Source organism: Lissotriton helveticus, chromosome 1_1 (genome assembly GCF_964261635.1).
Source record: "Lissotriton helveticus chromosome 1_1, aLisHel1.1, whole genome shotgun sequence".
NCBI classification, from domain to species: Eukaryota; Metazoa; Chordata; class Amphibia; order Caudata; family Salamandridae; genus Lissotriton; species Lissotriton helveticus.
The window spans coordinates 318013427-318040388 of record NC_136057.1 but is presented as its reverse complement, the minus strand read 5'-3'; the positions used below and the strand labels follow the sequence as shown (position 1 = coordinate 318040388).

The 26962-nt window shown below is 45.7% G+C and overlaps 1 protein-coding gene across 3 annotated transcripts in view; it reads right to left on the bottom strand.

Moving 5' to 3' along the window:
- LOC144769478 (endogenous retrovirus group PABLB member 1 Env polyprotein-like) overlaps positions 1 to 17409 on the bottom strand; it is a 200681-nt gene extending 183272 nt beyond the window's left edge. For 2 of the 3 annotated variants that reach the window (XM_078653605.1, XM_078653612.1), the window contains exon 1: positions 17257 to 17404. The gene's annotated coding sequence lies outside the window, so the exon portion shown is untranslated. Of the gene's footprint in view, positions 1 to 17256 lie in introns of all 3 variants that reach the window. The other variant, XR_013598705.1, reaches the window with a different exon arrangement.
- Positions 17410 to 26962: the final 9553 nt, after the last annotated feature.

The window sequence follows — 26962 nt, the reverse complement described above, 5'->3', positions numbered from 1 at the left end:
TCCAGCTGTCCCATCCTCTCCTGCCTCTTCCCCATCCTCTGTCCCAACTCCCCTCCCTGACCCAGGCAAACACAAACATACACATGCACCCACCTCAACAGCCACACTTAGCACACACACACACACACGCACACACACACCCACACGCACACACACACACACACACAAACACACACACACAGATACAAGGACAAACCCACATGCATGCACACTCAGAAGACAGACAGCACCCCCACCCACACAGACAGATCACCAGACAACATACATGCATCCAAAGACACTCCACAGATCTCAGAACACTCTGCCTCCACAACCCCTAACATTGCCTCTCCCTCTTCTCCCTCAGCCCAGGCACCCGACCTCATCCCCATTGAATGCTTCCCTACCAAACCCTACACCCAACTCCCAAGAAGAGTAAATACCTCCCCCTGGACCTGACATCAAGATCTGCCCACCGAGAAGAAACAAAGCCCCAAATGAGCCCCCACCAGAAAATCCCCCCGGTCACACTAAAGCAAATCCCCTCCAGTAACCCATACTTCCCCAGCCCAGCACGCAACCTCAAGACCCAAACACCCCCTCCTAAAAATGTAAAAACCCTCCCTAGTCCTGTCCAGACCATCAAAAAAATTGAAAATAGCCAAATTAGTGAAGCCCAGTCCACCCTCTCCATCTAGCTCTCCCACTACAACTGCCCCCTCAATCTGAGCCAACCACTGCTGTGGACCCACCACTCCCTCCATCAAACCCTACCACTGCAGTGGACCCACACCCCCGCCTGATTCCATCCCTCCCAAATCCCAAACCAGTCCTCCTTAGTCTTGTCCCCTTGATGCCTGGCGTGCCCCCTAGATGCCCCTCCAGTGGGAGGTGTCACTTTGCGTGACTAGTGCAGGCAAGTGATGAAGGGAATGATGTATGTTTCCAGTAAAAAGGACAGTCTGCATTGGAGTGGCCATTGGCCTTTTTTTGTACTAAAAGAATTATTCAATTTTGATGAATAAAGCCTGTTATGATTTTGTTTTCAGATTTGTATGTCCCCAAAATTTGTTGTTAACTGTCATTCATGTGTGAATTATTGTGATGAAAGTGTACAATGATGTTAGTATGGCATGGATTGCATATGGTTCATGGAGTACAAGTACTTGGTTAGTATGTATCCTAGAGTGTTGTGGCTACTTTGGCTAGCTGTCAATGTTAACATTGGTTTTGTCTATGAGCATGACATGAAGACACAAACCTTTAATTTTTCAAATCATATTGGCACAAAGGTCATGCTTTCATATGTCAACATAGCTCAAGTGTCTCAAAGTACATCAGTTTAGGAGAGGCATGCTGCATATGTTTGTAATGTGAAGGAATACCACTGACTCCTCAAAACACCTGGATAGATGTGGAGTTTGACTAAATTGTAGTGACTTTGGACACACCCATGTACACCAAGTAATGGTTAAAACTTCCAGATCACACAGCGCTGAACTGGTACTGCTGTTGAGTTTATTGTGTTACCTTGTGGATCCGACTGCTGTGCAGATGCTACAGGAGCCAGTGTCACCTCCATGCTCTTATTTGCCACACAGGGGAGGATGTGGTTTTTGTAATATGAGGCTTAGCTGTTCATGTGTTTAGCAATGCTCATGTTGCATGTCCTAAACTAGCTTAATCAAGCGTAGAGGTAAGAGAGACTTATGTTCCATTTTTGGGAATGGAGTGGAGACTTGTACGTAATGAGGGCAGGACAAATATTGAGTTCTTCTGAGCGTGTTAAATAGGAGTGTAGTTTGCAGGCAGTTCTTGTGTAGGAGACGTGAAGTTTCCTCATTGCTACAAAGTGAGTGGTTTGAAATTCGGAGGTGTGAGTCAGAGTGTGTGAGCTTGCAAGACTGGTTAAATCCTGTGCAAGGTATGCTAGGAATCGCTAGATGTGATGTGGTAGAACCAGCTAGACAAGGTTGGAGTCTGGCAGAAGAAGAGAGCTATAGTTTGTGGCACTATGGTGAGGGATGACTGTAACAGGTTAGTGTCACTGAGTAACGGTAGTTGGTAATGTGCAGAAGTCAATGGAGGTATGGAGCATGGGATTCAGATGTGGATGTGACAGGGCCACAGTGAGACAAGGTTAAACTTGGCATTTGTAACAAAGTGGATGAGGGTGTGTCAATGGTATACACCAGTTGTAACATTTGGGGTGCTGTATGGTGAAATGTGAGGTGTTGTCCAGTTGATGTATGTTGTGTTTGAATCTGTGGATGTATTTGTTTTTTAAATGACTATCTGTAGAACTTAAGCAGAGTAGGGTGGGTGAATGGTGATATGCGAATGCCTGAGAACATATTCATTGAGAAATGTAAGTGTCTTGTTGAGCGATGTGGTGATGTGTTAAGTGCGCATGTCAGAGTGGGCTGAGATGATGCACATTGTGATATGAGTGCAGTCCAATACATTACTAAGGGTGCAACTGGTGATGAGAGTGGTCTATTTGACGTGTTACGTTTAATCTCTGCTGAGGAGGTAATGAGTACAGTACATTGTATACATGTCATGTATGTGAGAGGTGTTGAGTACATAGTGATGAGTGGTGCTGTGAATGTAGGTGTGGATGTAAGAAGGGAAGCGCCAGTGTGAGATTCGGTTTGGAGGAGTTTGAGTACAAGGCCAGGCAAGTTTATGGGGCACACATGCTTTTCCAGAGAGCTGCACCAAGTGGGCTTATGACTTGCTTGTGTATTTATGATAGTTTGGAGAGATGAGCATGTAATTTGAGGTGGATGTGAGATGAGGCATACCCGCATAAATAGAGAATATGAAACCAAGAGGTAATGTTGAAATGTAGATGTGTAGATTATGTGAAGGTAAGTAGGCAAAAACATTTGGCAGAGGAAATATGAGGATGTCGTATGTGTTTGCTGCAGCTTGCTGTCTGCCCCTGAATGTTCATGATTGATTGTTGGAATGGCCGCTTTGCGTTCACTGGCATAATTAAAACCTATTGTCCGCACAGGACAATTTGCCTCAACCTAGCCTTACCTTGTCTGAGTTGTGTGTGGGCATGAGTGGCGAGTTACCCTTTGTAGGTAGTACTTGTCACTGATTGATCATTCTTCCCCTTGGATACACCCCTAAGATGGAGGTGGTGACTGCTTATATTGAAATGTCATGATGCTGAAACTTTGGATGGCAGTCGCTTGCATAGAGGGCTACAGCCCCCCAAGTAAAAAGTCAATGATGTGTGTTGTTGAGCCACCTGGAACAGACTACTCAAAAAACGAATCCAGTAGACTACACACAAATGGGTACTAATGGCATTCTGACTTTGAATGTCAGGGGTATGGGGAAACCAAGGTAGATGGACTCATTGTAATGATATCATTGGTTGTGCAGATGTAAAAACAGTGCACTGTCACAAAACACAAATGTGACGCCGAAACATTGCATCCAGGTCCATAAGTGTTTGCATTGTCGATATCTTTTTGCGTCTTTAATCTGTTTTGGCAAGGATAGCCCTTGTATGGGTCCATACGAGGTCCCAACAACCACATTGAAAAGTGGCTCAGAGCCTGAGGGCAATATGTCTTTGTGGAAAATCTCCTTGAAGCCTTAAAATTGTAGGTTGCAGTGTTTCATTACCAAATGTGGACAAACAAGCTTCATTCTGCACATATCCCTCATCCTTACAAGGTGTACCCATATTCTCTGGCTTGAGGATGGTTATGTCAATTGTGACCTTAAGCCTCATGTTAAGCCCCCCCTGCCCATACCCCCAGCATCCTCTCCAGTGGTGGCAGGTCAGCTTACACAATGTACTGTGCTGTGCACTGGTCACTCCCACACTGTCAGTGGATCCTACGTCCTGAGACTCATGAGTACTCCTACTACTCTGCAGTACACAATCTACACATTCAGAATGGAATTATTTGTTAGCAGCACACACTGCAGCCTGAGGAGCTATATGCTGAATTGGTGTGAATGACATTCTCAGAAGATGAGCCTATACACTTACAGATTTGGTGTTGTCTGCAGTGTTACAAGTCCACACATGGTGAATGTATCCTACATTGTTGTTGGCCATGAATGTTTCTAATTCCTGATGGATTTTGTCCCCAAATATTTCACTGGTGACTGGGACACAACATCTAGGTTGTTGGAGTGGGAAATACAGAAAACATTACTGAGTGGCTGGTTTTGGGGACTTGTATGTTGTCTGGGCCAATATCAAAGAACTGACCACTGCCTTGAGAACATCCTGCCATTGTGGCCATCCCAATTACTTTGTCATCTCGTAATTGTGTTCCCCAGATATGTTATGTATGGGAATGTTGACTGGATTCGTGTGAGTTAAGTATGAATGGGTTGTTGTGATGCTGCTGTTTGTCTCTTCCCGGGTTTCTTTGACTTGATTAAATATATTCTTTATTTGTGCTGATTTGTGAGTTAATTCTGTTGAAAAATATGTATAGATTTGTATATTTATGAGAATATATTTGATAAAAGAAATGAAAATAAAAAATGTATATTTTTTAGATTTGTTGTAATTATTCTTGTTGATTGGGTTAACACATTGGTTTAGGTGCTCACTGTGTTCTCCTGGATTAATTCCATTGCATAATTATTCTGGTCATGTGGGAGACTATTTGTGTGGTCTGGGCCAATATCCTCAGGCCTTTGCTGTAGACTGAGGCATCACAATATCATCAATAGACTGTAGTTCAGTTGCAGGCTGTGATGTTAGTCATGCTGACAGTTGCTCCAACATGCCACACCCATCCGATTGAGCAACTGGGTTGCTTTTACTTTGCAACATGACAAGCTTTGATGAACACAGAATGGGATAAGTCAGGGCAACTTGTGTCCTGCCCTCTCTGTTGCTTGACAACAACAAAGCTGATGTTGCTGATTATGGATCATCTTCCACAGATGCACACTAGTCAGGCAACCATTCATGAATCCTTCACAGTTTATTGTTGTGGCCTATACATTCCCCCTACTCTGAACGCATGGCAGACGTTTTCTGATTTCAAACTGGATTGAATCTTCCTGAAGTTTATCTGGCTGTGCGTGCAGTGATCAACACCCTGTTGTTGGTACATGGAACACTCAGAGTGATTCTGTGCCCTGCCACTTTGACCACTCATGTGTTGGAGAAACCTCCCGCCCAATCTCGATGATGCATATGAGCTTGTACTTGAACGCAGGTGACTGTATCTCTCTTGGGCCACCTTGAGTGATTGGAGAGACCTACAATCCATGTGGCAATTTCTTCAGTGAACATTGTTAAAACCCAACAGTGACCTAGCTGAGCCTATGGCCACACACTCCTTTAACCATGTTTGTAGGAATTTTTAATCCTCAGTAAAGTAGTAGCACCACACCTGCTGGTACACCAACGGCACATAGTGCATGGTGTCCAAAAGGATTCTATCCCTGAGCAATCACAATGCTTAACATTCTTATGCATAATAGTGTGCTGTGGCTGGTCCATGGGAGGTGTCCCTATGTAGCCTGCATGGCGTAAGAATTGGGTAAAAGCATACAATCCTGTTGATTGAGTGTACCTGTTTGCCATTCTGTCAAACAGGGACATGGCAGGGTGGCTGCAACTACACACGTGTTTTTGATTCCAAGCTAAGTGCCCAAGTAAAGTGTCCCCCTCTTTTAGGATGGGGAACTCTTCAGGGCTGTCCCCTTTCCCTACTTCTCTTTGCTCTGACAATGTAGCCGGTAGCACAGCAACGTTTTCTGGGGTGTTAATGATGGTGAGTTCCACTGTGCGATGAAGTACATGTAGTATCCATGTCGACATACTGCTCTATATTCAGTCTATCTGCAAGGTAGTTCCAGATATTTGTGAGACAATCAGATTTTCAGGGTGTTTGGAGGTTGTGTTAACTGGGCCATGTGTTGTATTTATGACCTTTGTGTGGATTATCCACCACAAGAACTGAGGGTGGATGGGCTGAGTATGATGCGTTACCTTGCTGTTTCTTGGTACATATGTATCTGTAACTGTGATGATGCAAAGTATCTCATTGTGTGAATCTTAGCAGGGCCATATCCTCATTACGCCCACAGATGGTTTTCATAAACAATCTTCCAGTTACATGGCACGGCTATGTTTCACTTCCTAAGGAAGTAATGCTCCCCTGCATCTTGTTTTTTTTGCCATCACCTCGCAGTGGCTGTGCCTGGTGCCAACTCCAGGCACTTTGACACCATGCTGCGAGTGTTGATCTGCAATAGTGTCATGATAAGTGTGGCTCAGTGTAGGCTGCATAAGCCAAAGCAAAAGCTGTCAAGGCTGTGCATTTTAAAAGTAACGTTTTGTGGCAGGACCACTGAAATGGGTAGTCTTAAGTTTGTTTGGTAGGCAGTGAGCATGTTCTCAAAATGCAGTTCACATGACATTGCGGGATCAATGTTACTCCCTGAGGCACAGCTCCCCCTGAGGAGCTGACAGCCTGGTGAAAGTGTGCATTTGGGGTATTGGGCCTGTGGCTAATGAAGGACATGTTCCCGTACACTCTGTCTCTTATTCAGCACATCTTGGCTCATTTCTATAGAAGAATTGTTGGGAAGGACCGAGCGCATGGAGAGACACAGGATTGAGCTCAGTGTGGGACCTATTCAGGGTCCGGGAGCACATTACCTTTGTCCGTTTGCAGTGAGATCCTGGCATTGCAGGGGTCCATTTCTTGGCACAAGGCACAATGATTGCTGAGATGGGAAACAGGAGGAGAGCGACAGACACTGATTCTGCGCATCGGCATGTAAACCACAGCCTGCACTTCATGGATGGATTTTGGAGACTGTGGATCTTATTTATTTATTTATTTATATAGCGCTCTGTTACCCGGAGGCGTCTAGGCGCTTATTAAGGTAGTCCGCGGAACACTGCGTGTAGGAACCACTGTGTACCCCATTACACTGTGTAAAGCCTCGCTTTCAGTCCTTTCTTGAAGGATAAAAGATCGGTGGAGTTTTCTTAAATGAAAAGGTAATTTGTTCCACCATCTAGAGGTGATATTGGAGAAGCTTTTGCCACCCCACATCTGGAGGCAGGGGGATGGTACCCTCACCTGCTTTAGGGAAGCCGAGCGGAGTGCGCGGGCTGGTAAATACCATTAAAATTGTTTAATTATGTACTCGGGACCTGAGTTCTGTAGGGCCTTGAAAGCGACACACAGTGCTTTAAACCTAATTCACTTCTCGATCAGCAGCCAGTGCAGTGTATTAATGGCCTGTTTGGCCGATGAATATTTGGACAGACCAAAGAGCAGTCTAGCCGGATAACCTGTAATTTTGTTATTACTGATTTGTTTGCTCCAACTAGTAATCCATTACAATAGTCGAGCTTGGACAACACTAGGGCTGCTACTACTGTTTTCTGCAATCCTATTGGTATAAAGGGCAGTATCTTCTTAAGGATTTTCAGGATGTAGTTGATGGAAGCAGTGAGTTTGTTTACGTGGTGTTGGAAAGTAAGGGTGATGTCTACGATGACTCTGAGATTTTTTGCCTTATTAACTGGTATTGGGAGGGTCCCAAGCTCCGCTGGCCACCATTCTGGGGACCAAAAGGAGGTAACTTTTCCGAAGAGAAGTACCTAGGTTTTGTCTGAGTTTAGTTTGAGACAGTTCTCGGCCATCAATATGCTAACACATCTTATACACTCCTTGAATTAGTGTGCTATTTTTGGATCGTTGCTAGCGATTGATACAATAATTTGGGTGTCATCAGCGTATGACACCAATTCAAACCCATGGGATTTGATCAGACATGCAAGAGGAGCACATTTATTGATGTGTTTGAACAGATGAAGAATGACCCCCTGCCACCTGCTCACTAGCTATGGAACACATATATATTATGAGTCCTACACATTGTAGCCTCTGTGCATTTCCCTGGCAAGGGCAGTTTCAAAAAGCACACTGCTGCTCTTCAGGGGCAGGTTAGACTGGCCAAATGAAACTTGCTTCCCTGCGAGGCTCCTATATACAACTCAACCTCCCTGCACCTGCCGTGACCTGACACTGATGGGCGGGTGAGGGAGATAACACTGTTTCTGTCAGGGCACGCGAGGCAGGGCACCAAGGTGAGTATGCTCCAAAGGCTGGCCCCCAGCCTCAATATACAACACAGCTGGGGAGCGGACAAGATACAGGCACAATATTGCAGTTACCTGGTGGGGACTGCGGAAGTAAGTCAGTCTCTTGGGGTTATTTACATAGGCCCCAAACATACCGGCCCACAGGTGACGGTGGTGCACCGGCCCATCGACCAATGCACAAGTGCCTGGATTCCCAATCCAAGCCTATACAGAACACTTTCTAAAAGAACTCAACGCCCATAGGGCTCAATGGGCTTCAGCCCCCCATCTTGGTGTTTGTTAGCTCAGGCTGAGACAGCTTCCCCCACACACACAGACAGCTCTTCAGCTCCTGTGGGTGGCTGGTCTGTGGTCTTTGCGCAGCAGAACCCGACTGTTGCACAGGTTTTTGAGGGACCATTTACTATATGATGAGGTTTTGTTGGTTTTTCAACAGCCCATAGAGCACCAGCATCTCCACTCTGCCCATTCCTTAAAGTTGACACTTACATTTGTTAACACAGTGTGAGAATGCCTTTCCTGCCAAGTAACCAAATTTAGGCTTTGTTTTTTGCTGTTTTCTGCAGTTTGTACTCTACCCAGGGGTATTGAGGCACTTTTCATGAACACCTGTTATATTATTCAAGGACACATTGCTGGGAGTATTAGCCCCTCAAACCCCCCAATTGGCCTTACATTGCTGGAAGTATTAGCCCCCTACACACCCAATTGGCTATCCATTGCTGGGAGTATTAGCCCCCTGAGCCCCAATTTGGCTTAACATTGCTTGGAGTATTAGCCCCCACACCCCCTATTGGCTTTACATTACTGGGAGTTTTAGCCCTCCCCCCAATTGGCTCTACATCGGTGGGAATATTAGCCCCCAGACCCCAATTGGCTCAACATTTCTTGGTGAATTAGCCCCCACACACCCAATTGGCTTTACATTGCTGGGAGTATTACCCCCCTAGACCCCAATTTGGCTCAACATTGCTGGGTGTAGTAGCCTCCTACACCCCATTTTAGCTCAACATTGCTGCGAGTATTAGCCCCCCACCCCCCAATTGGCTTTATATTGCTAAGAGTATTAACCCCTAACCCCCAATTTGGATTAACATTGTTGGGAGTATTAGCCCCCACACCCCCAATTGGCTCTACGTTGCTGGGAGTATTAGCCCCCCCACACCCCATTTGGCTTTACATTGCTGGAAATATTAGCCTCCCCAATTTGGCTCAACATTGCTGGGAGTGTTAACCCGCCAATCCCCTCAATTGTCTCAACATTGCTGGGAGAATTAGCCCCCATGTCCCCAATTGTCTTTACATTGGAAGTATTACCCCCCCCCCGGAAATTGCCTCTACATTACTGGAAGCATTCCCCCCAAATGAATTTGACTTTAGTTGCACCCTTGCTTTTTCTTGTATTGTGTTTTGTGGGTTGAGTTATTCTGTAGGTGTCTAACTTACCGTCTGCGACTATCACTTCGATTGGGCTTGTAGTATTCATTGTAGATGTAGAGTAGAGGGATGACATGCACAATGGAATGCATAGCTGCACAATCTCGGTCCCAGGAATTGTGTTGTGATGTGATTCGGAGCTGGAATACTCCCCTTCCGACTGTCTGACGTGTTGGTTGGTTCAACCGATTCAGCACATAGGAAGTACGCATTGTAACTGGGCGGTCTGATTCAGACTCGGAAGTGGCTCTGAACTGCTCCATTCTGCGTTACCAAGGGCTTCTCATTAGGAACTTCCAGTCGGATTCAGAGAAACCGAGTCGGTCGGTAAGTAATGGGTTTTGGGGATCGTAATGTGTAGCTCGGGTAAATAGAATCGAGTATGAGTCGGCCGCAATGTACGACTCCGAAAGGATCTTGGATGCCCTTCCAGACGACATCGTAATTGACCCCTTAGTAAACCAGGAGACACCGGAACAGGGAGGGTATTTATTATGGTTGCAATAGCCGACATCTTGGAAACAAGTGAAACAACACAGTCATTGGAGTTCAGCCAATGTATTAACCCAGAGGTGGAGACACGCTACATCTGATCATGACAATCCGCTCATGGTATGAAGAGGTGAGGAGTAAAATGCTCAAGGAGATTTTTGAAAGTCTTGTTCCAACAGATGACAATCAGCTTGTGGACTGCTTATTGGCTGACTATCAGCACAGCTAGAAAAATCAATGGGAGAGCGAGTGTTTTAGGGCGTGTCCTGTTCCCCAAAAGCTCACTATACTTAAACAATGTGGACGGGCCCACTATGTGTATGTAATGACTTTGGTCACTGTTTGTGGCATGAATTTGGACCCATTAGGTGTTGGTAAAAGAACCCTCACACACCAACCTAGTTGGTGTCATGCTTCATCATGGGGTCCCAACCGGGCAGCCGAATGCCCCCGGTTGTTCTACGACGCCTAATTACAGCAGAGCTGGTGTTGGTGCGTATGTGTGATGTGATGTGATATTCTACAGTTAAAAATACCTCTGAGAATCCTTGCCTTTATTTTTTAATGTTGGCGGCTCAGGATATGGTTAAAATATGTGTGGTGCAACTATTTAAGGAGTAATTACCTTTAAGTTGGCTTGTGTTTGGCTTATGGGTGGCGTCTACATGTTTCAGCCCCGCTGTGTGATTAATCGGGCTTTCTTCAAGACCAAAAAGGTGATAACTGAGTGGCGAAAGGTAAAAGTTGCCACCCACGTGAAAAACCAGTGTGGTACCTACACACGTGCTAAGGTGTGTGGTTAGAAAAATGTCAGCGTACTCACAGAAACTTTAAAATAGCAAAAAAGTCCTGTGGGAAAGAAGAAGACAAAACAAAACATACAGGATTTCACAACATATTATGCAATCTTAATGGTTAGTCATAGTTATGTAATTCTCCTCGGGGAAGGCCACTACAGTGACTAGTGTATTTGCTCACGCAGATCACGGGATGCGTAGACACTCTGATGCATGCTGCATTGGTTAAAAAGAGGGAGCAACGTGATTCAAGCTGCGCTCCTGTGTACCGCTTTGTTCGCCATAAGTTGGCAGGGTATGCTCAGACGTGAGTCCCTTGCTCACTTTGCCACTGGATTCAAGCAAGCCTGACTGAAGACGGCTGGAATGCCAGAAACCGGTCCTAGTAAGCTTGTTTCCGGTCCAGGGAAGGCATGGCTTGGCAGTTCGGGCTGGACTGTTCCAATGAGGCACAGGCTCAGACTGATTTGCATATGGCCATGTCTGAACTGGGGTGGCAGAGTGGGCTAAAGAACAGTGATGGATTAAACCCAGATCTTTTGACTGGGTGTGAGTGTTTGATTGGTTCAGATGCTCCGTCCATCACCACCCCCTTTTGTACCCCTGTGGATTTGTAGGCGCTGGTTGTACAGGTGAAGGCGCGGGGCGATGCGTGCAATTTCTTACAATGATGTCTGTGGCACTAGATCGTGCGTGTGGGCCACCGGGGTGAGTGCCTAGCATTCCGGGGCGCACTGCGTGCATCATTGTGGTTTGGTCATGCACTGATAAGGTTTATATAATATGCACCCAAAAATGGCCCGATAATGGGGACATTGTTACGAGAAATGTACGAGAACAGTGCAGTGTGATACACAAGTTTATAAAGGTTAAAAACATGTACCAATACAATCAATAGTTACAATGCTAAGAAGTTTGTGGCAGTAATCGGGGCTCGGGGGAGGAGGCTCATCCCAGATCCAACCGGAAAGTAAAAGTAAACAGCGCGGCGGTAAGCTCTATCGGAAAGATAGGCTCACTGTGGTTGCTGCATTTGATAGCATACAAGGCCTTACTTGGTGAAGACGAGTCATCTGGTGGAAACCTAATTGTGGTACCCCGTGGACCCGCCTCGTGCATGAAGTGCAGGTGTTGGTGACTTATGGAGTGTCTGCCCCATATTCGGTATGTGCGGGAAGGCATGTCCGTGTCTAATCATGACTCAGTATTCCGGAGTGGTGCGCATGCGCGAGCATGCGCAATGGCCTTTCTTCCTGATGTGAATTCAGACGGCCATACTGGAAGGGGTTTTCAGAAGGTGGGAAGGCTATGGTTAAAGTCACTGAATGTGTACACGGGCACGTGTAAGGTAGTTTATTATCGCAAAATGGGAGTAAAGGAATAAAAGGAAACATAAGCCTGGCGTGCCATGAACAGGTATGCGCCTGCAAAGTGCACTGTAAACAGTGTGTGAATAACATTATCACTGAATATGTCCACGGGCAAGAGTCAGGTGTTTTTTTATTTCACGAAGGCAATGAAAGAAATAGTAAGCCTGGCGTGCCCTGTACTAGATGTGCCTGCGCAGTTGCACTTGTAAATGGTATGTGAATACTGAGATATTATCAAACACATGGGCAACAGAGGCATGGGCACCTAATGTGCCATGTGTTCTGGATAGCTACTAGTTGGTCACACGAAGAGCATTTATTCAGGATCTCTCGAGTTGTAGTTTAGCATCAGTGGTGACGGTGACCACCATAGAGCTTGTCAATGTTGTGCAGCCCAAGTGATATGAGGTTACCAGTGTGACAGTTGTGGATGCTAGGTGTTGGTCTCTTGTATGAATGAAACAGCTCAGGATAAATCCTATGGGCACTGTGGGTCACATAATCGGCGTGAGTGTCCATCATTTGGCAGCTCTTATTTGGGGAAGAGTGCTGGGGACGCTAACGGTTGTATTCAAGTGTTGGCAATTACGCTAGTCCTTTTTGTTATTGCCTATTGAGACTGTTCCAAGGGATATTGTCGTTTAAGCCAATTTTGTGGCTGGAAAGAGGGTAAATCCATCTTTGTTCCTTGAGTAGTAATTGTTGTTGAATGTTAGGCATGTTGGGGTCCAGGGCTTCAATGATGACCCAACTCATTTCGTTGGGTGTGTGTCTAGCTTCCAGGAAATGGTTGTTCATTTTAGTTGTGTTATTTTTGCATCTTATGGAGCTCCGATGCTCACATATTCGGGTCTTTTCTTTTCTGTTTGTCATCCTGATGTAGGTTAGGTTACAGGGACACACAATGCGGTATATCACATGTGCAGTGTTGCAATTAGTGTGGTTTCGCAACTCCCACGTCTTGCCAGGCTCTAGGTGTAGTGTTTTGGTGGTTGTGGTCAGGTGGCATACGCTGTAATTGCCACATGCAAAGTGGCCTGTGACTTTCGGAAGGCCCCAGGCATTCAAGACTGTGTTCCCTCATTTCTGTGATGGTATAGGTCTAGTGGAGACGATGGCATCTTTGATGGACTTGGCTTTTTTGTGGGAAAGAAGGGGTGGGTCCCATTTGAGGTTTTCTGTCCCGAGGATTTTCTAGTGCTTCTTTATTATGTTAGAGACTTGGTTGGAGACCGTGTTGAAGGTGGTGACACACGTCAGAGGTATAGGTGTGGCTTCACGTGGATGTGTTTCGATCAGCTCTCCGTGTTTTTGGTTTCTTGCTCGTTTTTCCGCTTTGTCCGTGAACCGTCTGGCGTATCCACGATCCCTGAGTTTGTTGCTCAGGTCTTTGGCTTGTTCCTTGAAATCCGTCAGGTTGCTGCAGTTTCTCCTTAGCCGCAGGTATTGTCCATAGGGAAGGTTCTCCCTCAGGGGCCTTGGGTGGAAGCTGGAGACGTGTAACAGTGAGTTACGTGCGGTGGGTTTAAAATGTGTTTTGCTTTTGAGATGGCCATTCTCAACCCCAATGTCAAGGTCCAGAAATGTTGTTTTTCGGGGGTCAAAGCTGTACGTAAATTTGAGGTTTTGGTCGCAGGTGTTGAGCCATTGGCAGAATGTTTTGGGTGACTCTGTGTTGTCTTCCGAGATGAGTAAGATATCGCCTATGTAGCGTTTGTAGAATTTTATTTCTGGGATCCGTGATACATTGTTTGAAAAGATGTATTTTGTCTCAAAGTGGTGTACGTACAGGCCTGCTATACTGGGGGCGAAAACGCTCCCCATTGAAGTGCCGTACTTCTGGAGGTACAGTTGGCCCTCAAATTCAAAGAAATTGTCTTTTAATGCGAGTTTTGTGCAATCCCAGATGAATTTTGTGGGTGTATGGTATTGCCAATCAGTTTTCTCCAGGGCTATCTCAAGGACTCTCAGGGTGTCATCTTCTGGGATGCTCGTGTAGAGGCTCTCCACTTCAAGGCTTACTAGAAACGATGTTTCTGGGTTGTATGTCAGACCATTGAGAAGTCTGAGAAGGTACTTTGTGTAATGTAGACAGATGTTTGTGGTCTTGACCATGGGTTGGAGAAAGAAGCCACAGTAATGCGGCAGAGGCTGTAGTAGGGAACCAATGCCGGATAAAATAGGACGCCCAGGAGGTGTTGTTTTGTTTGGCTTCTCCGGGCGTTAGCAGTCCTGTGGTTTCTGCTTCTTCTACTAGGTAGTTGATGCGTGATCTTAGGTTGTTACTTGGGTCTTGGGTAAGTTTTTCATTGTTTTTTGTGTCACTGAGAAGTCTTATGCACTCTCGTTGGTAGTCTTCTTTGTTCATGATAACCGTTCCTCCACCTTTGTCGGCAGGTTTGATGACAATGGAGTGGTTGGATCTGAGTGATTGTATGGCTGCTCGTTCTGCTGTGCTGGTGTCCTGGAAAGTACTGTCCTCGTTGAGCTCTTCGATGTCTTTAAATATCACTTGTTCGTATACTGCTATCTCCGGGGAATCGCAGTGGGGGGCGGCATAAAGGTAGATTTGACTCTGAATTGTGTGTCCCCTTCAGTTTCAGGGGTAGGTTGAGATGGAGAGTTTTCAAAGAAGGCTTTCAGTTTCAATTTCCGAAAGAATGTCGCTAGCTCACACTGTAGATGAAATTTGTCCAGTCTGGCCTCAGGCACGAACCCGAGTCCCTTCTCTAGGACAACCTGTTCTGTTGGTGTCAGGATATGGGACGAGAGGTTGGTGACCAAGCTTATCTCGTGATGGAGCCTGGTTGCTGGTCTTTGGATTTGCTCCTCGTTAGAGCTCCCTCGTACTGGTCTTCTCCCCAGTGGACTTGGTTCCCTCGGCATCTTCTCCCTCTGCCTCATGGGCCTCCCCCTAAAAAAGGAAACTGCTGGTTCTGGTTTAAGTAGGGGGGTGGAGGTGGGGGTCCAAACGGCATGTTCCAGCCATATTTATATGGTGGGTGAATGGGAGGGTATTGGCCAGGGTAATGCATATTCAGTCCTGGTGGGGCTGGTGTCCATGGTTGTTGCCATCCAGGGTTCCTTCCTCTTCCTTGTTGCTTTCTTCTGTAGCTGCTTGTGCTAGAGTTGCTGCTTCCTGATGAGTCTTCATCCGAAGACCCCCCCTGATGTGTTGCTCCTCCTGGGGCTTTATAGTCTGTGTCTGCATAGGGGTACGTTTTCAAATAGGAATTTTTTTGAGATCTTTCTGAAACTTGATAATTTTGCTTTGTGTCAGGTGTTCTTTGTACTCATTGATTTCCTTATTGGTCTTGTCCAGTCTTTTTTTGTAGGAGGTGAGAGTGGCCTTGAAGTGTGTTTCAGTGACCTGGATTTCAATGAGGATGGCCTCAGAGAGGCGTTTGGCTGTTTGGATTATGAGAATGATCCAATGGCTAGTACATCTCCATGCTATTTGTGCCCAGTCTTTGCGGAAGGTCTCGTCATCCAAGAAGATGCGTGGGGCATTCGTGACTATGAGTCCTCTCAGGGCAGTGTTATTTCTCAAATATTCCGTGAGGGTGACCCTGTGGAGAATAGTTCTTATGTGGTTGCTTTTTTTCTCATTCAGGCTTTTCCAGTCCGCTGTTTGGGCAATTGATGTTGCCACGTTGAAATCTGCCATAAGTGGGGGGGTTGGCTAAGATGCTGTTAACATCATCTCGGGTGAAACCCAGCCTTGATTTTCTGGCATGATGTAGCTTGGTATTGGTGCACTGGATAGTGTAAAGAAATGGTAGCTCTCACAGCTGTGCACTGCATAAAATCAACGGGAGAGCAAGGGTTTTGGGGTGCGTCCTGTTTCCCAAAAGGATACTATACTTAAACAATGTGGATGGGCCCACTATGTGTATGTTATTACTTTGGTTACTGTTTGTGGCATGAGCTTGGATCCATTAGGTGTTGTTAAAAGACCCCTCACACACCAACCTAGTTGGTGTCATGCTTCATTATTGGGGTCCAAACCGGGCGGCCGAATGCCACCCGGTTGTGCTACGATGCCTGATTACAGCGGAGCTGGTGTTGGTGCGTAAGTGTTATGTGATGTGATAGTCTACAGTTAAAAATACCTCTGAGAATCCTTGCCTTTATTTTTTAATTTTGGCGGCTCAGGATATGGTTAAAATATGTGTGGTGCAACTATTTAAGGAGTAATTACCTTTAAGTTGGCTTATGTGTGGCGGTTACATGTTTCAGCCCCCGCTGTGTGATTAACAAGGCTTTCTACAGGACCAAAAAGGTGATAAGTGAGTGGCGAAAAGTGAAAGTTGCCACGTGAAAAACCAGTGTGGTACCTACACACGGGCTAAGGTGTGTGGTTAGAAAAATGTCAGCGTACTCACAGACACTTTCAAAGAGCAAAAAATTCCTGTGGGAAAGAAGAAGACAAAACAAAACATATAGGATTTCGCAACATAATATGCAATCTGAATGGTTATGTCATAGTTATGTAGTTGTCCTCGGGGAAGGCCACTACAGTGACTAGTGTATTTGCTCATGCAGATCGAGGCATGCGTAGATACTGTGATGCATGCTGCATTGGTTAATAAGAGGGAGCAACGTGATTCAAGCTGCGCTCCTGTGGATTTGTAGGTGCTGGTTGTACAGGTGAAGGCACGGGGCACTGCCTGCAGTTCCTTACAATGATGCTGTGGCACTAGATTGTGCGTGTGGGCCACCGGGGTGAGTGCCTAGCGGTCCGTGGCGCACTGCGTGCATCATTGTTGTTTGGTCATGCACTGATAAGGTTTCTATGCACCCAAAAATGGGGACATTGGTAGGAGAAATGTACGAGAAAAGTGCGGTGTGATACACAAGTTTATAAAGGTTCAAAACACGCACCAATACAGTCAATAGTTACAATGCTAAGGAGTTTGTGGTAGTAATTAGGGTTCGGGGGAGAAGGCTCATCCCAGATCCAACCTGAAAGTAAAAGTAAACAGCGCTGCGGTAAGCTCTATCGGAAAGATAGGCTCACTGTGGTTGCTGCATTTGATAGCATACAAGGCCTTACTTGGTGAAGACGAGTCATCCGCTGCAAACTTAATTGTGGTCCCCCATGGTCCCGGCTGGTGTATGAAGTGCCGGAGTTGGTGGCTTATGTAGTGTCTGCCCCAGCTCCGGTACGTGCGGTAAGGCATGTCCGCGTCTATTCATGACTCAGTATTCCGGAGTGGTGCGCATGCGCGAGCATGCGCAATGGCCTTGTTCCTGATGTGAATTCAGGCGGCCATATTGGAAGGAGTTTTTAGAAGGTGGGAAGGCTATGGTTAAAGTTACTGAATGTGTACAGAGGCATGTGTAAGGTGGTTTATTATCGCAAAATGTCAATAAAGGAATAAAAGGAAATGTAAGCCTGGCGTGCCATGAACTTAAAGTGCACCTTTCAAGTCGATCCAAGTAGCAGAAGTTCCTCCAACACTATGCAAATTAAATTCAAAAAAGGAACTTGCAAGTAATAGACATTGAAGACAAATATGCTGTTCACTCATGATTACCAACAAACAGGAACAGACACAAACATTCCCTTAGAAGATACTTTTCAACAAAGACTGCTTTAGTGCGTGTTCCATTCCATCCATTCTTCACACACCATTTTATAAACAAAATGGAGTCCACCCATTTGTAACACTACCACACAAATGATTGATAACTTCACCTTTACCAGAAATGAGGAGGTTCCAGGGTCACATCTCCTTTACTTGGCTCAGCATCATGTAAACAACGTATACCTCGTGGACTGAGATACCTGCACAAGCGTTTCACTGATGCCTCCATTCTTCCTCACATATCCTCTTTTGGATCACTGACACAATATTAAGGTAAAAAATATCATTTGACACAAATATCATGTTACAAATATTGTTTACCAAACTATTTCCCTATATTTATAATGGTAAGTACAAAAATAATGGAAAGAAAAATATCGTGGACACGAATATCATCAAAAAATATACAAAAATATTGATTGTTTAGTATAAATAGAGTTTACAATAGTAAATGTTAAATATTTTAATATATAAATTTAATATAATGTAAACTAAATAGATTACACTAATGTTGAATACTTTATATATATATCTATATAAACACACATATATATATATATATATATATATGTAGATGTTTTTGCATTTATATAAATATATATACATATATGTAGTGTAACATAATTGATAAAATTATTTATTTTACCTTATTTTTTTCTTTGGTTAACATTTATTAATGTGAAAATAAAAACACACGCCTATATAAATATATATGTATGTATGTATATATATATATATATATATATATATATATATATATATATATATTCACTGAAAAAACCATAGGTTATAGACCATATATAGTTAGGAATTAGCATTTACAAAACCTTGAAAATTCACTGAAAAAACCATAGGTTATAGACCATATATAGTTAGGAATTAGCATTTACAAAACCTTATTTTACTCACACAAAACCATTGAAATTCCATATATAGTTAGTTGCACTAACTATATATCGCGCACCCGCAATCCACTGCTGATGATGTCACATATTACATCATTCATGACATGGTCAGTGACATCACTGATGACATCACTGATGACATCTCAAATGACATCACTGATGACATCACTGATGACATCTCATTTGACATTACTGATCACATCACTGATGACATCATTCATGTGATAATACGATGAACCTCTTCAGACTCTTATATAACCTTAGATACACTCAGTGTAAACAGACACTCACAGACTGTCACTCATCCATGGAGTTACTCACACACCTAGTCAGTCTTGCAAAGAATCAATCACACCTCCATTTCCTCAACTATATAGTTATACACACCTTACTTATTGAAACATATACTAACACATATTTACTCTGTTATACAATCCCTGATACAAGTTCACAATGATCCATACAGCCACTCACACATTCACTGGCTCTTATGCACAGTTATTTATATATGTCAACTCTCACATGTACTGTGTTTTACATATGTACTTACTTTGACATGTAGCACTGAGATATCCATTCACTCACCAATACACTCATGCACACAGTCAACCGCCCATACAGCTGTTTCCACATGCACTTTTGAACCCATACATCTAGTGAATCAACTGCTCACACATCTATGCACAGAGTCATACACCTCCCAGACACCCACACACACACTCAGTCTCCCATACAAATACTTGGGCAACCAATCAATAACCCATATAGTTAGTCATATAGCTAATGATCAACACATGCATCAGATTACAGAACAACAGACACAATGATGCACAATTTAAAACAGTTTAGTCACTAACCCATGCACTCAGTGAGACACATTTAATCACTCACTTATACAGTCAGTCATGCACCTACTAAATCCTTCATCCAGACACTTATACATCCACTCATTCTTCAATATGTAAGACATATTTTAACTTTACAGAAACATACAGTCACTGGATGTTGTCATCAGTGATGTCATCAGTGATGTCATTTGAGATGTCATCAGTGATGTCATCAGTGATGTCACTGACCATGTCATGAATGATGTAATATGTGACATCATCAGCAGTGGATTGCGGGTGCGCGATATATAGTTAGTGCAACTAACTATATATGGAATTTCAATGGTTTTGTGTGAGTAAAATAAGGTTTTGTAAATGCTAATTCCTAACTATATATGGTCTATAACCTATGGTTTTTTCAGTGAATTTTCAAGGTTTTGTAAATGCTAATTCCTAACTATATATGGTCTATAACCCATGGTTTTTTCAGTGAATTTCAATGGTTTTTTAATAGCAAATATCAAAAGCTGTCGAATGTCAAGTACGTGGTAAGTACAAATATTTTCGTGTTTATGCACACTGATCTGCTTTGAATGCTGCCCCCCCCCTCATTTCTATTAGGAGTACTCTCTCTTTGCAGATAGTGAAGGGTAGTTAACGCAGGCCTTTGCCCCCGTTGTAATCCGTCGTGCCTGCTTCTCTCTCCATTTGATTGATTGTTATCCAAGCATTTACTGTTTTAGAATTGGTTCTCTTTGGTTCATTCTCTATTTACAAACAAGCACAGAGTCGCAATACTCTGTTTAGTCTTTGCAGATAGTGAAAAATCGTGTAAAAAAACAAAAGGAATCAAGCAAAATCAGTAGGCCACTAATGGGATCTCTTTTTGACCTCGCTAAAATAGAAACATTAGGGACAACCCCTCATGAGAAATACGAAACTAGTGAGATGAACTGAGCTCCACACCATGATGGCTGCAAGACAGCTCGGCTCGCCACCCACCCCGCCCAAAATAACGATAAACTCTATGCAAATATTACAAATATATACAACACACCAGCAAAGTAACAGGGTAAAACATTTTATTAAATAACTATTTACATAACTATTTTATACTTTTTGTTGCCCGATCCGGCTAGCTCAATCGATCGAGCATGAAACTCATGCACTCTGATAGTTCAAAGTTTTGAGGAGTGCTTGTTAGACTGTCTGAAGCTTATTTGCACCTGCTACAGCTTCACTATTCTCAATGTAAGTGGGGGCTGTTTGAGGACGTGACTGCATTTGAAAACAATGTGATGCGGTGCCTCCCTGAACCGCTTGACGGAGGCCCCCGAGGGACGGTGTGATGGCGCGGACTCGGAAGGGGCGCTTGGCTCCGGCCCCCTCCCCAAGTCGTGTTGCCCTGGTGTGGCCTGAGATCGCCCCCGACATAGGTGGCCGGCTCCCGGGGTCAAGCGGAACTTTTTGCCTTTTGGTGACTCTTCCATTCTTGACCTTGTCCCACAATCCGTTTGACCTAAAGACACGCTGTAGTGGGTCGCCCCTTTACCGTTTCACTTGCCATTCCGCCCGCTTTTGCTACACTGTGCCTCTTCCGCTATTCAGCTGTTTACCGCCCGCTCTTGCGACTACAGCGTCTCGCTCACCATGTAGTTGAGTTGCTCCCGCTCTTGCGGTGAAGCGATAGGCGGCTGCCACAGGACTCTCAAAATGGCGGCCGGCTCTTCAGATTTGGGCGTGGTCCACTAAAATGGCCCTGCGACACCTTGGAACTCGGACGCTTGTCTGCTAGGGCTTGGGCTCCATTCTCGAAAGCGTCCCCTCAGCCTTGAAGATTCTACAAAAGTCTTGGGGGCCCCCGACTCCCGCAGGCTTCTGGTGGGGAGCGGCTGCCATGATTGCTCGTGGAATGGCCACGACGGAGCTACGAGATGGTGGTGCTCTCATGCTGACGCCAGCTTCAGTCTGAAACATCCAGAAACACTGTAGACTACCAATTCGATCAGTTCCGGTACCGCCCCAACGTGATCCGGTAGAGAAGAACTTGCCCTCCCCTCTTTGACTGATGGTTCTTGTTGCCTGTCCCTTCTGTTGTCATTTAACAGAACTATTTAGCCTGCTGAAAGGGGTTGTGTTCCGACCGCTGGTTGGTGGAGACATTTTGACTATATTCTGGGCCTGCGTTGTCGCGTAATGCGTCATATGACGCGCCGCGTTAGCGCATCCGGAAGTGCTCCGGTGCGCGAAGCGCAGCTTCCTGGAAGCGATCCGGGGCGCGGCGCGCAGCGCGTAACTTAAGCATAACAGGTCATGTGACTTGTTAATAAAACTTTTCATTGGTTCATTTTACATTTCTTATTCTAATGATGAAAGGCTTGGTCATATGACCTAAAAATTACACTTTTTATTACTTTCGAACATTATTTTTTCTTAAACATATATGTTATAATGTTCCAAGCTAATGTACTTTCCCGGAAAATTTACAACTGTCCTGCAAGTAAAATATATTCCTTTTTCGAGAAAAAGGGCGTTTCTTCGTCCCATGACGGAGCCGTTGAGCAAAAGAGGCTCGGCCTGCTGTCTTAGTCGCCGATACGCCTGAATATCAGATTCTTATCGATCACTTTATGTTGCAGGAGTAGAAAACACAACAGCCCTTGACCATTTATCTTTACAGCGTTCCTGCGTATTATACCTTTTACCCTTCATGTAATTGGACTGCTTTATTTCACTTTCCTTTTACTGATTCGAAAACAGTGACTATTATTAAAAACTTTACCAATGTAAATACTACTACCATGTTTTCTTTTAAAAACCTTTATTGTGAAAATGTCAGTATACAAATACGGGCCTATAACCACGTGGGCCGGTCACGGAGCAAACTGTAATCGTATATGATGAGGAGACATTTACACTGTAGAGGAACGTAACGGGCGGGCCATTAGGTTGCAAGAACTAAGGTGTCTAACAGTTGCGGAATCGGTGGACGTACATTTTATAATTAAAATACGACAGGGCCAGTTACAATAAAATTATCTAGATATACATTTGCGGGCAAGTACCATGGGTGACGTTAATTCGAACTTTCAATAGTACAGTAATCAATAACACATCAGAACTTAATATCAATAGGGATGTCGAAATATTCAATCAATTCTCGTCCCCGCCCGCCATGTGCTTCAAAACTGCATACGTATCTCGTGATATCAAGGTTGTGCAACCAGTACACAACAAGGAGTTACGAGTCCCATTTATTCCGGCGCCATTTTGGGCGAGGACGGGCAGGTCCAGGATATAGTCAAAATGTCTCCACCAACCATCGACTATGATGTTGTTCATATGCTGAATTTATTAGAGCAACACTCATCTGTCCACATGAAATTAATTTGCCACAATCTAAACATGTCATTTTAATCTTTCCAAAGTTCTTCTGAATATTTGGGACCGTTTCCCTTGCCTCTCATGCTGTCATTGCCACATCTTTGGTGAATGTACTGGCAGGTCGGGGGTTGTCCTCCAAATCTCTCTTTTGTGCAGCACTATAATTAATCGGTGCCACCTCTCCATATGACGATGCATGGTATAATTACCATAACTATATTTTTTTTCGGTTCTTCTGGAGAGTACATCTTGGCAGATGAGGCAGGTAACGTACCGGGCATTTACCTTTTTTGCATGTAGAGGAAAGGAAAAAAAATTCGAGCGTCCGAGTTCTAAGGTGTCCCAGGGCCATTTTAGTGGACCAGGCCCAAATCCAAAGAACAGGCCGCCATTTTGAGAGTCCTGTTGCAGCCGCCTGTCGCTGTAGCAGCAAGAGCGGGCGAAACTCAGCTAGACGGCGCTCCACTGCAGATGAAGTGCCTCAACCTGGAGAGGCGGGAGAGGCTCGTTTGCGCCGCCTCCCCCCCCCCTTCGGGCACCCCACGCCGTCTTTCGGCACAGCATTGTAGGATGGCCACACCAGTGCGGCAACTTGCTAGACACCACCTCGGTGCCATCCGGATCTCGGCGCCCCACTGCAGATGAAGTGCCTCCACATGGAGAAGCGGGAGAGGCTCGTTTGCGCCGCCTCCCCCCCCCCCCAGGCACCCCACGCCGACTTTGGGCGCAGCATTGTAGGATGGCCACACCAGTGCGGCAACTTGCTGGACACCACCTCGGTGCCAACCGAATCTCAGCGCCTTGTGGTGTCTTCCATTCCGAAAATATTGTTGGCAGCATTTTGAAAGGAAAGATAAACAGCCGTTTGTGGCCCTCACTACACCGTTCTCCTAGTGACTCTCACATTGTTACATTTAGGAAGAATGTTGAAGAGTAGTATGTTGAAAATCTGAAGCCATTGTTCTACAAACTCTCAACCAGCCTTGGATGGAAAAATCCTGAAGAATGTACAAACTGAAAACCAGTTTTTGTCTGTATAGCATCAGCAGCAACGCTTGAGTCAGCTTTGTGTGAAGCCGCCATTTTGATTCAATCAATAGCGTCCCCCTGCACACATTCAGGGACCTGGTCGTGTCTTCAGGTCAAACGGATTGTGGGACAAGATGCACAAAGGAAAAGAAAAAAAGTTCAGCCGGACCCCGGGAGGCGGCCGCCTATGTCATGGGCGATCTTAGGCCACACCAGGGCAATAGTGAAGCTGCAGCAGGTGCAAATAAGCTTCAGACAGTGTTACAAGCGCTGCTCAGAACTCTCAACTATGACACCACCTCGGTGCCATCCGGATCTTGGCGCCTTGTGCTGGTTCCGGCCTATTCACACATCGGTCCGCTACTGACGCCACCTCACAGGCCAACGGGGCACCCCACGCCGACTTTCGGCGCAGCATTGTAGGATGGCCACACCAGTGCGGCAACTTGCTGGACACCACCTCGGTGCCATCCAGATCTCGGCGCGTTGTGCTGCCTTCGGCCTATTCGCCGCAAGTGCGCACGCAACTCAGCTGCATAGCGAGTGAAACACCAAGGGGCGCCCCACTGCAGCCGAGGAACCTCCATCTTGGGGGCGACGCACAGCATCACATTGCTTTCCAATGCAGTCAGATCCTCAAACAGCCCCCACTGACTGACGCGAACTCACAGGCCAACGGGGCGCCCCACGCCGACTTTCGGCGCAGCATTGTAGGATGGCCACACCAGTGCAGCAACTTGCTGGACACCACCTCGGTGCCATCCGGATCTTGGCGCGTTGTGCTGCCTTCGGCCTATTCGCACATCGGTCCGCTACTGACGCCGCCTCACGTGCCAACGGATTTTCTACGCTTTTTATAGCCCTATGCCGCATAACAGGTCATGTGACTTGTTTATAAAACTTTTCATTGGTTCATTTTACTTTTGGTTTCCTAATGATGGAAGGCTTGATCATATGACCTAAAAATAACACTTTTCATTGGATTAAAACATTTTTTTTCCCAAACGATGAAAGCCCCACCTTGTTTCTGGATGTTTCAGACTGAAGCTGGCGTCAGCATGAAAGCACCACCATCTCGTGGCTCCGTCGTGGTCATTCCGCGAGCAATCATGGCAGCCGCTCCCCACCGGAAGCCTGCAGGAGTCGGGGGCCCCCAAGACTTTGTAGAATCTTCAAGGCTGAGGGGACGCTTTCGAGAATGGGGTCCAAGACCTAGCAGACAAGCGTCCGAGTTCCAAGGTGTCCCAGGGCCATTTCAGTGGACCACGCCCAAAAAGGAAAGAGCCTGCCGCCATTTTGAGAGTCCTGTGGCAGCCGCCTATCGCTGCACCGCAAGAGTGGGCGCAACTCAGCTGAATGGCGGATTTTGGCACAGTGTACCAAAAGCGGGCGGAATGGCAACTGAAACGGTAAAGGGGCGCCCCACTACAGCAGACGAGCCTCCACCTGGGGAGGCCCGTTCACGCCGCCTCACACCCCCCCCCGGGGCGCCCCACGCCGTTATTCGGAGCAGCATTGTAGGATACCAAAACCAGTGCGGCAACTTACTGGACATCACCTGGGTGCCATCCACATCTCAGCGTGTTCTGCTGCCTTGGGACTATTCGCACAACAGACCGCTACTGACGAGGCCTCCCCCCGCACCCCCCGGGACGCCCCACGCCGTTTTTCGGAGCTGCATTGTAGGATACCAAAAACCAGTGCGGCACCCAGGTAACATCACCTGGGTGCCGTCCAGAACTCAGCACGTTGTGCTGCCTTGGGACTATTCACACAAAACACAGCTACTGACCATTGTTGCTTCTTTTTTCAAAAAAATGTTTAAATGTATTTACTGTTTTTGTTGCGTTGTATATATTTATAAGTTATTAAAGTTTTATAATCCTACTACTTTGTTGGAGTGCTATATATTTTTAATGTGACACATAATTGTAAAAACTTTGATGTACAAAGAGGCATCCCTGGAATCTTCCGCTTCAGGCTCGGTCTCCTCCCCAATCACAATACAGGATGGTTTTCACATAGTAGGAACGCGTGTGGTGTGACGGATCTCATCGGGTGGGGGCCTTGATCTACTGTAACTCCTTTGAAGAGGGGTGATTCTTTACAGCTGGGGCCATAAACTACATCTGTAAGGCTAGGTGATAGCCTGGGACCGGCCTGGACAATCGGACACAGAGGAAGAGGAGTGTCAGAGGGTGCGGTAGTGAATAGGGCGAAAGGGAGGTGTCGGGCGGGCACAGGGTGTGATTCTCAAGGAAGAGCAGCGCAGATGGGGGGAGGTTTATTGCCCATGCATAAGACAGAGAGCGGGGGTGACCAGTGCCTGGGGGAGATGCTTGCGAGGGTGGGGAGCCATGCTAAGGATCGACAGCGTGCAGAGAGTGGGTCTGGTCAAGGCATCTAAAATGGCTGCCGTGCACGACAAAAGTGTGGCATTTGAAAAAAGGCAAGATGGCGCAGACAATGTTTTTCAACACTTCCTGATTTCCTTCGAATCGAACGTTAACAGACGTTATCTCTCCCACACTACCGGTCCCCCTGGGCTTAAACGCCGAGATGGTAGGGACTGCATCCCGTGGAGATAGGCCGAGACGTCACTCATCAGAAAAAATAAAAATAAAAAAAAAAGTCTATAAACATACAATAAGTTAAAAGTCAATCATTCTTGTTTCCTTGTAGTACGCGCCCCAGTCCACTTTCCGTTACGCGTACCGGGCGCACCCCACGAAAAAAACCGATTTATTTTTTATTTTTTTTGCCCCGCGGGGCCCTTTTAAAGCCTCCACATCAAACCTAGGGGGTCAGGGAGGATCTACTATGCCCCCTTATGGTCATTTCCCCCTTTGTTTTGGCCTCCTCTTGTCTCTCGATCCTACCGAGAGACAAGATGGCGGCCGCTCCGGACTGTTTAGAATGTTGACAGACACCGGAGAGCCAATCAGCTTCGCTTCTCGAAGTTCCGTTACGCGTCAAGTACGCGAACCGGAGCGCTACCCGGGACGCTGTCACAGATATATATCTTT